This window comes from Vidua macroura, chromosome 37 (assembly GCF_024509145.1).
Source record: "Vidua macroura isolate BioBank_ID:100142 chromosome 37, ASM2450914v1, whole genome shotgun sequence".
Lineage (NCBI taxonomy): Eukaryota > Metazoa > Chordata > Aves > Passeriformes > Viduidae > Vidua > Vidua macroura.
Window position 1 is genome coordinate 23,139 of NC_071607.1, and position 12,858 is coordinate 35,996.

Below are 12,858 nucleotides of genomic sequence, written 5' to 3' on the forward strand. Positions count from 1 at the left end.
GTAGCTTGCAAGAGGCGAAGAACGAAGCCGCGAAGAAGCCGGCTTGTGTGCGAAACTCGCAGACAGCTGCAGGACGGTGGCTGCCGCTCTCCTGCCTCTTGAATTCACTCTTGGCATGCCAATGGGAGGTGTTCCAGGACAACCTTCCTGAGTTTTTGTTTTAGTTTTCATGCATCCCACCTTGGAAATTCTTGTTGCTCCCCAGAGGCTCCGAGATGCAGAGAACACGGTGGCAGCTGCTGAGAAGAAGGGCAACTGTGAGTTGGTCAAGAAGCAAGAACACAGGCAGTTGACTGTGCTTGGCTAGGAGCAGCTGCTGGATTCTTGCAATTGCCTTCAGTGCGCACAGAAGCCCGCTGCTCTGCTGCTTGGTTTTTCGCCTTCAGTCAATTACACACTGCTGAAGTTGAGGCAGGCAGTTCAGCTTTGCTGCTTTTCAGCATCTCAGCTGCCCTTCTGCTCTGTGACAGCTCTCCAGGTTTCTTGCCTTCGCCAGGCTGCAACGTGCCCGCTAGTACCAAGAACTGGGCAGGAGTGGGCAGAGAGCACGGCCATCTGCCAGCAGGTTGCAGCTTGCCCAGGAAAATGCAGTGTCCTTGGAATGTGCAGCAAATCCTATTTCCTGGCAAGGTCGGGCTAAGTGAGCAGTGCTGGTACACTTTCTCCTTGAGAACTGGAGCGGAAAAGCTTTGCGCTAAGATGTAGGCGACTCGAGAGGCAGAATACGGAGCTCGGCAGCTGGCCGAAAGCAAGTGCCGCTTCCCGGCGTCTTTCGGCAAAAGCGGCGCTTCGGAGCGCACCGCTGCCGCTCCAGTCATCTGTGCGCGAAGTTGCCGCTTCTTCGCCTCCGGCAGCCGGAGATCGCGGTAGCTTGCAAGAGGCGAAGAACGAAGCCGCGAAGAAGCCGGCTTGTGTGCGAAGCTCGCAGACAGCTGCAGGACGGTGGCTGCCGCTCTCCTGCCTCTTGAATTTACTCTTGGCATGCCAATGGGAGGTGTTCCAGGACAACCTTCCTGAGTTTTTATTTTGGTTTTCATGCATCCCACCTTGGAAATTCTTGTTGCTCCCCAGAGGCTCCGAGATGCAGAGAACACGGTGGCAGCTGCTGAGAAGAAGGGCAACTGTGAGTTGGTCAAGAAGCAAGAACACAGGCAGTTGACTGTGCTTGGCGAGGAGCAGCTGCTGGATTCTTGCAATTGCCTTCAGTGCGCACAGAAGCCCGCTGCTCTGCTGCTTGGTTTTTCGCCTTCAGTCAATTACACACTGCTGAAGTTGAGGCAGGCAGTTCAGCTTTGCTGCTTTTCAGCATCTCAGCTGCCCTTCTGCTCTGTGACAGCTCTCCAGGTTTCTTGCCTTCGCCAGGCTGCAACGTGCCCGCTAGTACCAAGAACTGGGCAGGAGTGGGCAGAGAGCACGGCCATCTGCCAGCAGGTTGCAGCTTGCCCAGGAAAATGCAGTGTCCTTGGAATGTGCAGCAAATCTTATTTCCTGGCAAGGTCGGGCTAAGTGAGCACTGCTGGTACACTTTCTCCTTGAGAACTGGAGCGGAAAAGCTTTGCGCTAAGATGTAGGCGACTAGAGAGGCAGAATACGGAGCTCCGCAGCTGGCCGAAAGCAAGTGCCGCTTCCCGGCGTCTTTCGGCAAAAGCGGCGCTTCGGAGCGCACCGCTGCCGCTCCAGTCATCTGTGCGCGAAGTAGCCGCTTCTTCGCCTCCGGCAGCCGGAGATCGCGGTAGCTTGCAAGAGGCGAAGAACGAAGCCGCGAAGAAGCCGGCTTGTGTGCGAAGCTCGCAGACAGCTGCAGGACGGTGGCTGCCGCTCTCCTGCCTCTTGAATTTACTCTTGGCATGCCAATGGGAGGCGTTCCAGGGCAACCTTCCTGAGTTTTTATTTTGGTTTTCATGGATCCCACCTTGGAAATTCTTGTTGCTCCCCAGAGGCTCCGAGATGCAGAGAACACGGTGGCAGCTGCTGAAAAGAAGGGCAACTGTGAGTTGGTCAAGAAGCAAGAACACAGGCAGTTGACTGTGCTTGGCGAGGAGCAGCTGCTGGATTCTTGCAATTGCCTTCAGTGCGCACAGAAGCCCGCTGCTCTGCTGCTTGGTTTTTCGCCTTCAGTCAATTACACACTGCTGAAGTTGAGGCAGGCAGTTCAGCTTTGCTGCTTTTCAGCATCTCAGCTGCCCTTCTGCTCTGTGACAGCTCTCCAGGTTTCTTGCCTTCGCCAGGCTGCAACGTGCCCGCTAGTACCAAGAACTGGGCAGGAGTGGGCAGAGAGCACGGCCATCTGCCAGCAGGTTGCAGCTTGCCCAGGAAAATGCATTGTCCTTGGAATGTGCAGCAAATCTTATTTCCTGGCAAGGTCGGGCTAAGTGAGCAGTGCTGGTACACTTTCTCCTTGAGAACTGGAGCGGAAAAGCTTTGCGCTAAGATGTAGGCGACTAGAGAGGCAGAATACGCAGCTCCGCAGCTGGCCGAAAGCAAGTGCCGCTTCCCGGCGTCTTTCGGCAAAAGCGGCGCTTCGGAGCGCACCGCTGCCGCTCCAGTCATCTGTGCGCGAAGTAGCCGCTTCTTCGCCTCCGGCAGCCGGAGATCGCGGTAGCTTGCAAGAGGCGAAGAACGAAGCCGCGAAGAAGCCGGCTTGTGTGCGAAGCTCGCAGACAGCTGCAGGACGGTGGCTGCTGCCCTCCAGCCTGTTGAATTCAAGCTTGGCATGCGAGTGGAAGGTGTTCCAGGACAATTTTCCTGTGTTTTGACGTAGTCCTACTACATCACTCCTTGGAAATTCTTGTTGCTCCCCTGAGGCTCCGAGATGCAGAGAACACGGTGGCAGCTGCTGAGAAGAAGGGCATCTGTGAGTTGGTCAAGAAGCAAGAACACAGGCAGTTGACTGTGCTTGGCGAGGAGCAGCTGCTGGATTCTTGCAATTGCCTTCAGTGCGCACAGAAGCCCGCTGCTCTGCTGCTTGGTTTTTCGCCTTCAGTCAATTACACACTGCTGAAGTTGAGGCAGGCAGTTCAGCTTTGCTGCTTTTCAGCATCTCAGCTGCCCTTCTGCTCTGTGACAGCTCTCCAGGTTTCTTGCCTTCGCCAGGCTGCAACGTGCCCGCTAGTACCAAGAACTGGGCAGGAGTGGGCAGAGAGCACGGCCATCTGCCAGCAGGTTGCAGCTTGCCCAGGAAAATGCAGTGTCCTTGGAATGTGCAGCAAATCCTATTTCCTGGCAAGGTCGGGCTAAGTGAGCAGTGCTGGGACACTTTCTCCTTGAGAACTGGAGCGGAAAAGCTTTTCGCTAAGATGTAGGCGACTCGAGAGGCAGAATACGGAGCTCCGCAGCTGGCCGAAAGCAAGTGCCGCTTCCCGGCGTCTTTCGGCAAAAGCGGCGCTTCGGAGCGCACCGCTGCCGCTCCAGTCATCTGTGCGCGAAGTTGCCGCTTCTTCGCCTCCGGCAGCCGGAGATCGCGGTAGCTTGCAAGAGGCGAAGAACGAAGCCGCGAAGAAGCCGGCTTGTGTGCGAAGCTCGCAGACAGCTGCAGGACGGTGGCTGCCGCTCTCCTGCCTCTTGAATTCACTCTTGGCATGCCAATGGGAGGTGTTCCAGGACAACCTTCCTGAGTTTTTATTTTAGTTTTCATGCATCCCACCTTGGAAATTCTTGTTGCTCCCCAGAGGCTCCGAGATGCAGAGAACACGGTGGCAGCTGCTGAGAAGAAGGGCATCTGTGAGTTGGTCAAGAAGCAAGAACACAGGCAGTTGACTGTGCTTGGCTAGGAGCAGCTGCTGGATTCTTGCAATTGCCTTCAGTGCGCACAGAAGCCCGCTGCTCTGCTGCTTCGTGTTTCGCCTTCAGTCAATTACACACTGCTGAAGTTGAGGCAGGCAGTTCAGCTTTGCTGCTTTTCAGCATCTCAGCTGCCCTTCTGCTCTGTGACAGCTCTCCAGGTTTCTTGCCTTCGCCAGGCTGCAACGTGCCCGCTACTACCAAGAACTGGGCAGGAGTGGGCAGAGAGCACGGCCATCTGCCAGCAGGTTGCAGCTTGCCCAGGAAAATGCAGTGTCCTTGGAATGTGCAGCAAATCCTATTTCCTGGCAAGGTCGGGCTAAGTGAGCAGTGCTGGTACACTTTCTCCTTGAGAACTGGAGCGGAAAAGCTTTTCGCTAAGATGTAGGCGACTAGAGAGGCAGAATACGGAGCTCCGCAGCTGGCCGAAAGCAAGTGCCGCTTCCCGGCGTCTTTCGGCAAAAGCGGCGCTTCGGAGCGCACCGCTGCCGCTCCAGTCATCTGTGCGCGAAGTTGCCGCTTCTTCGCCTCCGGCAGCCGGAGATCGCGGTAGCTTGCAAGAGGCGAAGAACGAAGCCGCGAAGAAGCCGGCTTGTGTGCGAAACTCGCAGACAGCTGCAGGACGGTGGCTGCCGCTCTCCTGCCTCTTGAATTCACTCTTGGCATGCCAATGGGAGGTGTTCCAGGACAACCTTCCTGAGTTTTTATTTTAGTTTTCATGCATCCCACCTTGGAAATTCTTGTTGCTCCCCAGAGGCTCCGAGATGCAGAGAACACGGTGGCAGCTGCTGAGAAGAAGGGCAACTGTGAGTTGGTCAAGAAGCAAGAACACAGGCAGTTGACTGTGCTTGGCTAGGAGCAGCTGCTGGATTCTTGCAATTGCCTTCAGTGCGCACAGAAGCCCGCTGCTCTGCTGCTTGGTTTTTCGCCTTCAGTCAATTACACACTGCTGAAGTTGAGGCAGGCAGTTCAGCTTTGCTGCTTTTCAGCATCTCAGCTGCCCTTCTGCTCTGTGACAGCTCTCCAGGTTTCTTGCCTTCGCCAGGCTGCAACGTGCCCGCTAGTACCAAGAACTGGGCAGGAGTGGGCAGAGAGCACGGCCATCTGCCAGCAGGTTGCAGCTTGCCCAGGAAAATGCAGTGTCCTTGGAATGTGCAGCAAATCCTATTTCCTGGCAAGGTCGGGCTAAGTGAGCAGTGCTGGTACACTTTCTCCTTGAGAACTGGAGCGGAAAAGCTTTGCGCTAAGATGTAGGCGACTCGAGAGGCAGAATACGGAGCTCGGCAGCTGGCCGAAAGCAAGTGCCGCTTCCCGGCGTCTTTCGGCAAAAGCGGCGCTTCGGAGCGCACCGCTGCCGCTCCAGTCATCTGTGCGCGAAGTTGCCGCTTCTTCGCCTCCGGCAGCCGGAGATCGCGGTAGCTTGCAAGAGGCGAAGAACGAAGCCGCGAAGAAGCCGGCTTGTGTGCGAAGCTCGCAGACAGCTGCAGGACGGTGGCTGCCGCTCTCCTGCCTCTTGAATTTACTCTTGGCATGCCAATGGGAGGTGTTCCAGGACAACCTTCCTGAGTTTTTATTTTGGTTTTCATGCATCCCACCTTGGAAATTCTTGTTGCTCCCCAGAGGCTCCGAGATGCAGAGAACACGGTGGCAGCTGCTGAAAAGAAGGGCAACTGTGAGTTGGTCAAGAAGCAAGAACACAGGCAGTTGACTGTGCTTGGCGAGGAGCAGCTGCTGGATTCTTGCAATTGCCTTCAGTGCGCACAGAAGCCCGCTGCTCTGCTGCTTGGTTTTTCGCCTTCAGTCAATTACACACTGCTGAAGTTGAGGCAGGCAGTTCAGCTTTGCTGCTTTTCAGCATCTCAGCTGCCCTTCTGCTCTGTGACAGCTCTCCAGGTTTCTTGCCTTCGCCAGGCTGCAACGTGCCCGCTAGTACCAAGAACTGGGCAGGAGTGGGCAGAGAGCACGGCCATCTGCCAGCAGGTTGCAGCTTGCCCAGGAAAATGCAGTGTCCTTGGAATGTGCAGCAAATCTTATTTCCTGGCAAGGTCGGGCTAAGTGAGCACTGCTGGTACACTTTCTCCTTGAGAACTGGAGCGGAAAAGCTTTGCGCTAAGATGTAGGCGACTAGAGAGGCAGAATACGGAGCTCCGCAGCTGGCCGAAAGCAAGTGCCGCTTCCCGGCGTCTTTCGGCAAAAGCGGCGCTTCGGAGCGCACCGCTGCCGCTCCAGTCATCTGTGCGCGAAGTTGCCGCTTCTTCGCCTCCGGCAGCCGGAGATCGCGGTAGCTTGCAAGAGGCGAAGAACGAAGCCGCGAAGAAGCCGGCTTGTGTGCGAAGCTCGCAGACAGCTGCAGGACGGTGGCTGCCGCTCTCCTGCCTGTTGAATTCACTCTTGGCATGCCAATGGGAGGTGTTCCAGGACAACCTTCCTGAGTTTTTATTTTAGTTTTCATGCATCCCACCTTGGAAATTCTTGTTGCTCCCCAGAGGCTCCGAGATGCAGAGAACACGGTGGCAGCTGCAGAAAAGAAAGGCAACTGTGAGTTGGTCAAGAAGCAAGAACACAGGCAGTTGACTGTGCTTGGCTAGGAGCAGCTGCTGGATTCTTGCAATTGCCTTCAGTGCGCACAGAAGCCCGCTGCTCTGCTGCTTCGTGTTTCGCCTTCAGTCAATTACACACTGCTGAAGTTGAGGCAGGCAGTTCAGCTTTGCTGCTTTTCAGCATCTCATCTGCCCTTCTGCTCTGTGACAGCTCTCGAGGTTTCTTGCCTTCGCCAGGCTGCAACGTGCCCGCTAGTACCAAGAACTGGGCAGGAGTGGGCAGAGAGCACGGCCATCTGCCAGCAGGTTGCAGCTTGCCCAGGAAAATGCAGTGTCCTTGGAATGTGCAGCAAATCTTATTTCCTGGCAAGGTCGGGCTAAGTGAGCACTGCTGGTACACTTTCTCCTTGAGAACTGGAGCGGAAAAGCTTTGCGCTAAGATGTAGGCGACTAGAGAGGCAGAATACGGAGCTCCGCAGCTGGCCGAAAGCAAGTGCCGCTTCCCGGCGTCTTTCGGCAAAAGCGGCGCTTCGGAGCGCACCGCTGCCGCTCCAGTCATCTGTGCGCGAAGTTGCCGCTTCTTCGCCTCCGGCAGCCGGAGATCGCGGTAGCTTGCAAGAGGCGAAGAACGAAGCCGCGAAGAAGCCGGCTTGTGTGCGAAACTCGCAGACAGCTGCAGGACGGTGGCTGCCGCTCTCCTGCCTCTTGAATTCACTCTTGGCATGCCAATGGGAGGTGTTCCAGGACAACCTTCCTGAGTTTTTATTTTAGTTTTCATGCATCCCACCTTGGAAATTCTTGTTGCTCCCCAGAGGCTCCGAGATGCAGAGAACACGGTGGCAGCTGCTGAGAAGAAGGGCAACTGTGAGTTGGTCAAGAAGCAAGAACACAGGCAGTTGACTGTGCTTGGCTAGGAGCAGCTGCTGGATTCTTGCAATTGCCTTCAGTGCGCACAGAAGCCCGCTGCTCTGCTGCTTGGTTTTTCGCCTTCAGTCAATTACACACTGCTGAAGTTGAGGCAGGCAGTTCAGCTTTGCTGCTTTTCAGCATCTCAGCTGCCCTTCTGCTCTGTGACAGCTCTCCAGGTTTCTTGCCTTCGCCAGGCTGCAACGTGCCCGCTAGTACCAAGAACTGGGCAGGAGTGGGCAGAGAGCACGGCCATCTGCCAGCAGGTTGCAGCTTGCCCAGGAAAATGCAGTGTCCTTGGAATGTGCAGCAAATCCTATTTCCTGGCAAGGTCGGGCTAAGTGAGCAGTGCTGGTACACTTTCTCCTTGAGAACTGGAGCGGAAAAGCTTTTCGCTAAGATGTAGGCGACTCGAGAGGCAGAATACGCAGCTCCGCAGCTGGCCGAAAGCAAGTGCCGCTTCCCGGCGTCTTTCGGCAAAAGCGGCGCTTCGGAGCGCACCGCTGCCGCTCCAGTCATCTGTGCGCGAAGTTGCCGCTTCTTCGCCTCCGGCAGCCGGAGATCGCGGTAGCTTGCAAGAGGCGAAGAACGAAGCCGCGAAGAAGCCGGCTTGTGTGCGAAGCTCGCAGACTGCTGCAGGACGGTGGCTGCCGCTCTCCAAGCCTGTTGAATTCACTCTTGGCATGCGAGTGGAAGGTGTTCCAGGACAATTTTCCTGGGTTTTGACGTAGTCCTACTACATCCCACCTTGGAAATTCTTGCTGCTCCCCTGAGGCTCCGAGATGCAGAGAACACGATGGCAGCTGCAGAAAAGAAGGGCAACTGTGAGTTGGTCAAGAAGCAAGAACACAGGCAGTTGACTGTGCTTGGCAAGGAGCAGCTGCTGGATTCTTGCAATTGCCTTCAGTGCGCACAGAAGCCCGCTGCTCTGCTGCTTCGTGTTTCGCCTTCAGTCAATTGCACATTGCTGAAGCTGAGGCAGGCAGTTCAGCTTTGCTGCTTTTCAGCATCTCAGCTGCTTTCTGCTCTGTGACAGCTCTCGAGGTGAAATAGAGATTTTTAGAGTTAGGTTAACAAAATGAATTAAGCATTTCTAATTTAGCTTGTAGAGTTATGTGTTGAATTTTCAACCTTTTGCTTAAGAAACCTCTGCCTAATACAAAGGGCAAAGGAAAATGCAAATTTCTGAAGCATCTTGCATGAAGAACAATACCAGAAGAAGGAAAGAACCCTTTCCTTCTGAATTAAAATAAAGAAGCTCCTCTGTCTCCAAGCCTATCAAGACTGACAGACGTACTCAGATAAGCACCAAAGGACCAAAAGCGCACGCGCAGAGAGGAAAAGTTCAAAAGTTCAATCATGAGGAAGACCACAATCTTCAGCCTCAGGACCACCAAGAGACCCCCGTACGACCACCACAGCAAACCACGCATGCCCAGAAGGGCGTGGACTTACTTCGCATGAGAAGCGAGGACAGGCGGGGCCAGGGGTGGAATATGCATGAAAAAGTTGTGCAATGTATTGCATATGGAACGTCTTTAAGAATAAAAGTGTGGGTCAGACTGAGGCTCGGGGCACAAGTTTTGGAGAGCTATCTCACTTGTGCCGGGCGCTGACATACGTACCCACTTCATAACTACCCCAGGTTATGGAGTCTATTGATTTCTTCCGCGTATCGTTTCAGTCGGGGCTTGCAAAGGTGCTTTAGGCGCGGCCCAGCTGATAGCGCAGCGGGCGCGCGGGCACAAGCCGCGGTTTGAGGAGCTGCTTTGAACGCCGCTAGCTGATAGCGCAGCTAGTGGGAGCGTGGTACAAGCTAGGAGTTACAAGCACCGCTTACAAGCATCGCTAGTTGGTAAAAAGCTTGCAAAAGTAGCCAGCGAGCCCGGCTGGGCTAAGAATTAAGTGTTTGTTATACAATAGCACTGCCCTTCAGTGTTAAAAGCTGTCACTGGTGCAGGGGGAGGGGTTGGGGAAGGCAGTCTAGGGTTGCCATGGGAAACAGCAGTTGTATGAGTTCTCCACCCCCTTTCGTAAGAGAATTGTACCCTCCCCCTGTCCTGTCAGTTGTTGTTCAAGTCTGCCCCTTAGCCTAGAATCTTCTCTGTTCCACGGTTCTTCCACCAAGAACACTCCTTTCCCTTTTCCCCACTGGTTAATGTTATATTTCCCCTCCCTTTAGCCTTCTCCCGATTGTACCCTCGAATGCTAAACCCTCCTACCCCTACGCAGTAAAAGAATCCTCAGCCCGCCCTTCGGGGCTCTAGGAATCTGCCTCTCTACTGCTTCGTTGTCTCCCTGTTTGCCCCTTCTGCGACCCTTCAATCAACGAGCAGGATTTCAGCAGCCCGAGTGTCCCTCCCGTTCTTCTGGTGGACCCTCAGATGTACCAGCTACCCGAGCTTCGTGCCGAGCGGCTAAAAGCCCCCACGGCTCGGCAACTGGGAGATCCTTTGCATTACAGGGCGAATAAAGGGGGGATGAATGTGTGTGAATGCGAGGCTGTAAGAGCCCGTCAGAAGCCCCTCATTTTCCATTCTGCCTTCCGATTGCCACAAGAAAGAATCCCTTCCCCCACTGTAGTTCCGGCTTAGAACAGGACACAGCACAGGTGGGACCACTGAACCGTCATGCTGGCTGTTCCCAACAAGGCCTGGTAAGAACTTGGCAAGGAGTTGGCAAGGACTTGGCAAAGACCTGACATGGAGCCAGCACGGGACAGCCTGATGCGCGGCCTGCTTCTAATCTCCGTTCTTAAGCCCAATGAACTTTTGGGGTGACTCTCGCGGTCCTTCACTGAAGACCCCTCATCTGCCTCGTTACCACTGTGACAAAGAAAGAATGAGAACCCTCCTCCCAAGGACTGAGACTGAGACCCCTGCTATAGGGAGGAGGGGAAATTGGTGGTCTGACCACTAATGACATGACCTGTTTCCCTTCAGTGATTCAAATGGACTTATTCTTCATTGGATTCGTCTTGCTTTGGTGGTTTCTGTGGACTCACCCGTTCCCTCGGGGCGATTACAATGGACTTTCATTATTACACTTGTTCCCCCCCTCTCTCCTCTGTGGACTATAATTGGAGCCCCGAGTCGGCCAGAACTTCGAAGACTCCCCCGACACGACAGACGGATCCCCATCGTCCGGAGCACTGAGGATCTCGCCTGTGTTGGTAGCTATTCCCATATCCCTCTTCTCTCTCTAACCTTTTATCTCCTTTCAGATCCCCACTATCGCGTTTACTGTTTTGGCCCCTACTAAAGGTGCATTTGTTGTGATTAACTGATAGTCCCTTGTTGTTTGCCTTTGTTGCACTTTTGGGATGGGTGAAAAGAACCATCACGACACCCCGCAAGAAACGGATCGTGACATTAAAATTGGCGTCACGGACAGGACAGGATTTCTGTCTAGACAGAAGGGTTGCAGCTGAAAAGGCACCCATACTGTCTTTGGCAATTCATAAAGGATCCCTTAGTGCAAAGGGCGGGACACTGTTGTTTTGTTGTTGTTGTGTGTATGTGGTCTGGGAAGGAAGGGACAACTTGAAGCAACTAAGCAGAGCCTCCCAGGCAGATTATTGTCCTTTCACCCAGCCAGGGAAGCGAAGGGCGACACAGCGAGGGCTGTGTAGTTTTGTGGAACTTAAGTTTGTAGCTCCCTGTCGTGGTTTTGGTCCCTTCACAAAATGAGTGACAATCTTAGCCTTGAAATTAAAGCTGAATTTTATGCACTACTAGCCAAACACAATGCCAAACCTTCTACAGAAGGAGAAAAATGGGCACAGAGTAATTGGTTGAACTTAGAAAATGTTATTGATAGAGTGTGTTCATTACAACATGAAACAAAATTCAAACTGGGCAAAAATAAAACTATCTTCTGCTCAGTTTTGGGAGCTTGTCTTATGGCAGCTATAGAAAATGGCTTCGAGCGAAGAAGTGAGGAACATGCTATAATAGACTCCCTTCAAAATCTAGTTGAAATTTTGCAAAAACAGTTCTATGAAGCAAAAAAATGTGATCTATGCATTGCGAGCTGCCTTAACAGAGGAACATATTAACAAATCACATCATGCTGATTCCTCTACAGAGCTTGAGGAGAAGGAAACTCCTCACATTAAACAAATCTATCCTCATCAAGAACTTGAAGCAGCAAGTAATTGTGGGGAACATTGCTGCCATCACTTGAGACCCTTGATTAAAACAGAGTAGAACTATCTCAGTGATGATGATCTGGAACCTCACATCACAACCAAACGCATACCATCACAACTAAACACGGCCACCGAGCTAGCTAAGCTTAAAAGGGAATACGGACAGCCTCCACATGAATCAGAAACAGAATATGTTTTCCGGGTGTCCCTCACTGGTGGTGATCAAATTCAATTCACTGAACAGGAAGCCAGTGGGTACTGGGGACATGGTGTCTTCTTAACAACAGGAGAGAAAGGTGACACATGGTCCCTGACACAGCGTGCAGCTTTTTGGGCCGGGGGAACAAGCCCCTTGGAAAGGGGAGATCCCATAGCTAGAATTAGTACCCCCGACCAGCTCTTGGAAAATGTGCACAAAGCTGCTTGCCTGCAAATGACTCACAAAAAGAAATGAATTCCTGGCTTTGAATCCCTGATGCAATTACCTGTGAAGCCCAAGATAATGACCCCTTGAATTTGTGGGCTTCCAGAATCACTCAAACCTACAGCAATTCTCCTTCCAAAAACGATAGCAGCTGTATCTCCTGTAGAAAGACCAGACAGATTTCCTAGTCACTGGAACGACCCATTTGTTCCCCTTTATGACTTGTTGAGGAAAGGGGTGAAATGGGATTGGAGTCTTTCTCAGGAGTCAGCATTGCAATTGCTGATTTTTGAAGCAACAGCTCATCAAGCACTGGGCCCTATCCATCCTACAGATCCTTTCCAGGTGGAATGGGCATTTGCCTCCTCAGGGCTGTCAGTACACATATGGCAGCGGGGTCCTGAGGCTCCGACAAGACCTGTTGGTTTTGATTCCCGTGGTTCCAAAGATGCTGAGAAAAGATACACTACCTGGGAAAAAGGATTGTTGATGGTTATCTTAGCTTTCCTAGAAGTAGAAAAAATTGCACAAAAACAACCAATTGTATTGAGAGGCCCCTTCAAGGTTATTAAGACAGTCACTAGTGGGAGTCCCCCTCCTGACGGGGTGGCCCAGAGGGCCTCAGTGAGAAAGTGGTATGCTCAGGTTGAACATTACTGTAACTTCTTCTCAATGACAGAAGGAGCTGTAAAAACTTTAGCAATCCAAGAAACGGAGAGCTTGGACAAACCTGCCTCTGTAATCAAAGTAACCCCTCCTTTCTGCCCCGAACAATCAGCAAACTCTTGGTTTACTGATGCTTTTGCTAAAGGGGAAGGAAAAGGATGGAAATCTAGGGCAGAAGCCCTCCACTTTTCCTCTGGTGAGCAAATGATTACAGAGGGAGAAGGTAGTACACACAGTGGGGAGCTGATAGCTGTCTGGAGTGTTTTTCAACGAGAAGCACAGAATTCCTCTTTGGTCTGCATCTACACTGACTCCTATGCTCTGTACCAAATGATCCTAATAATCCAGCTCATGACCCTGGCCAACCTGTTCTGGTGGACCTCTCTTACTAT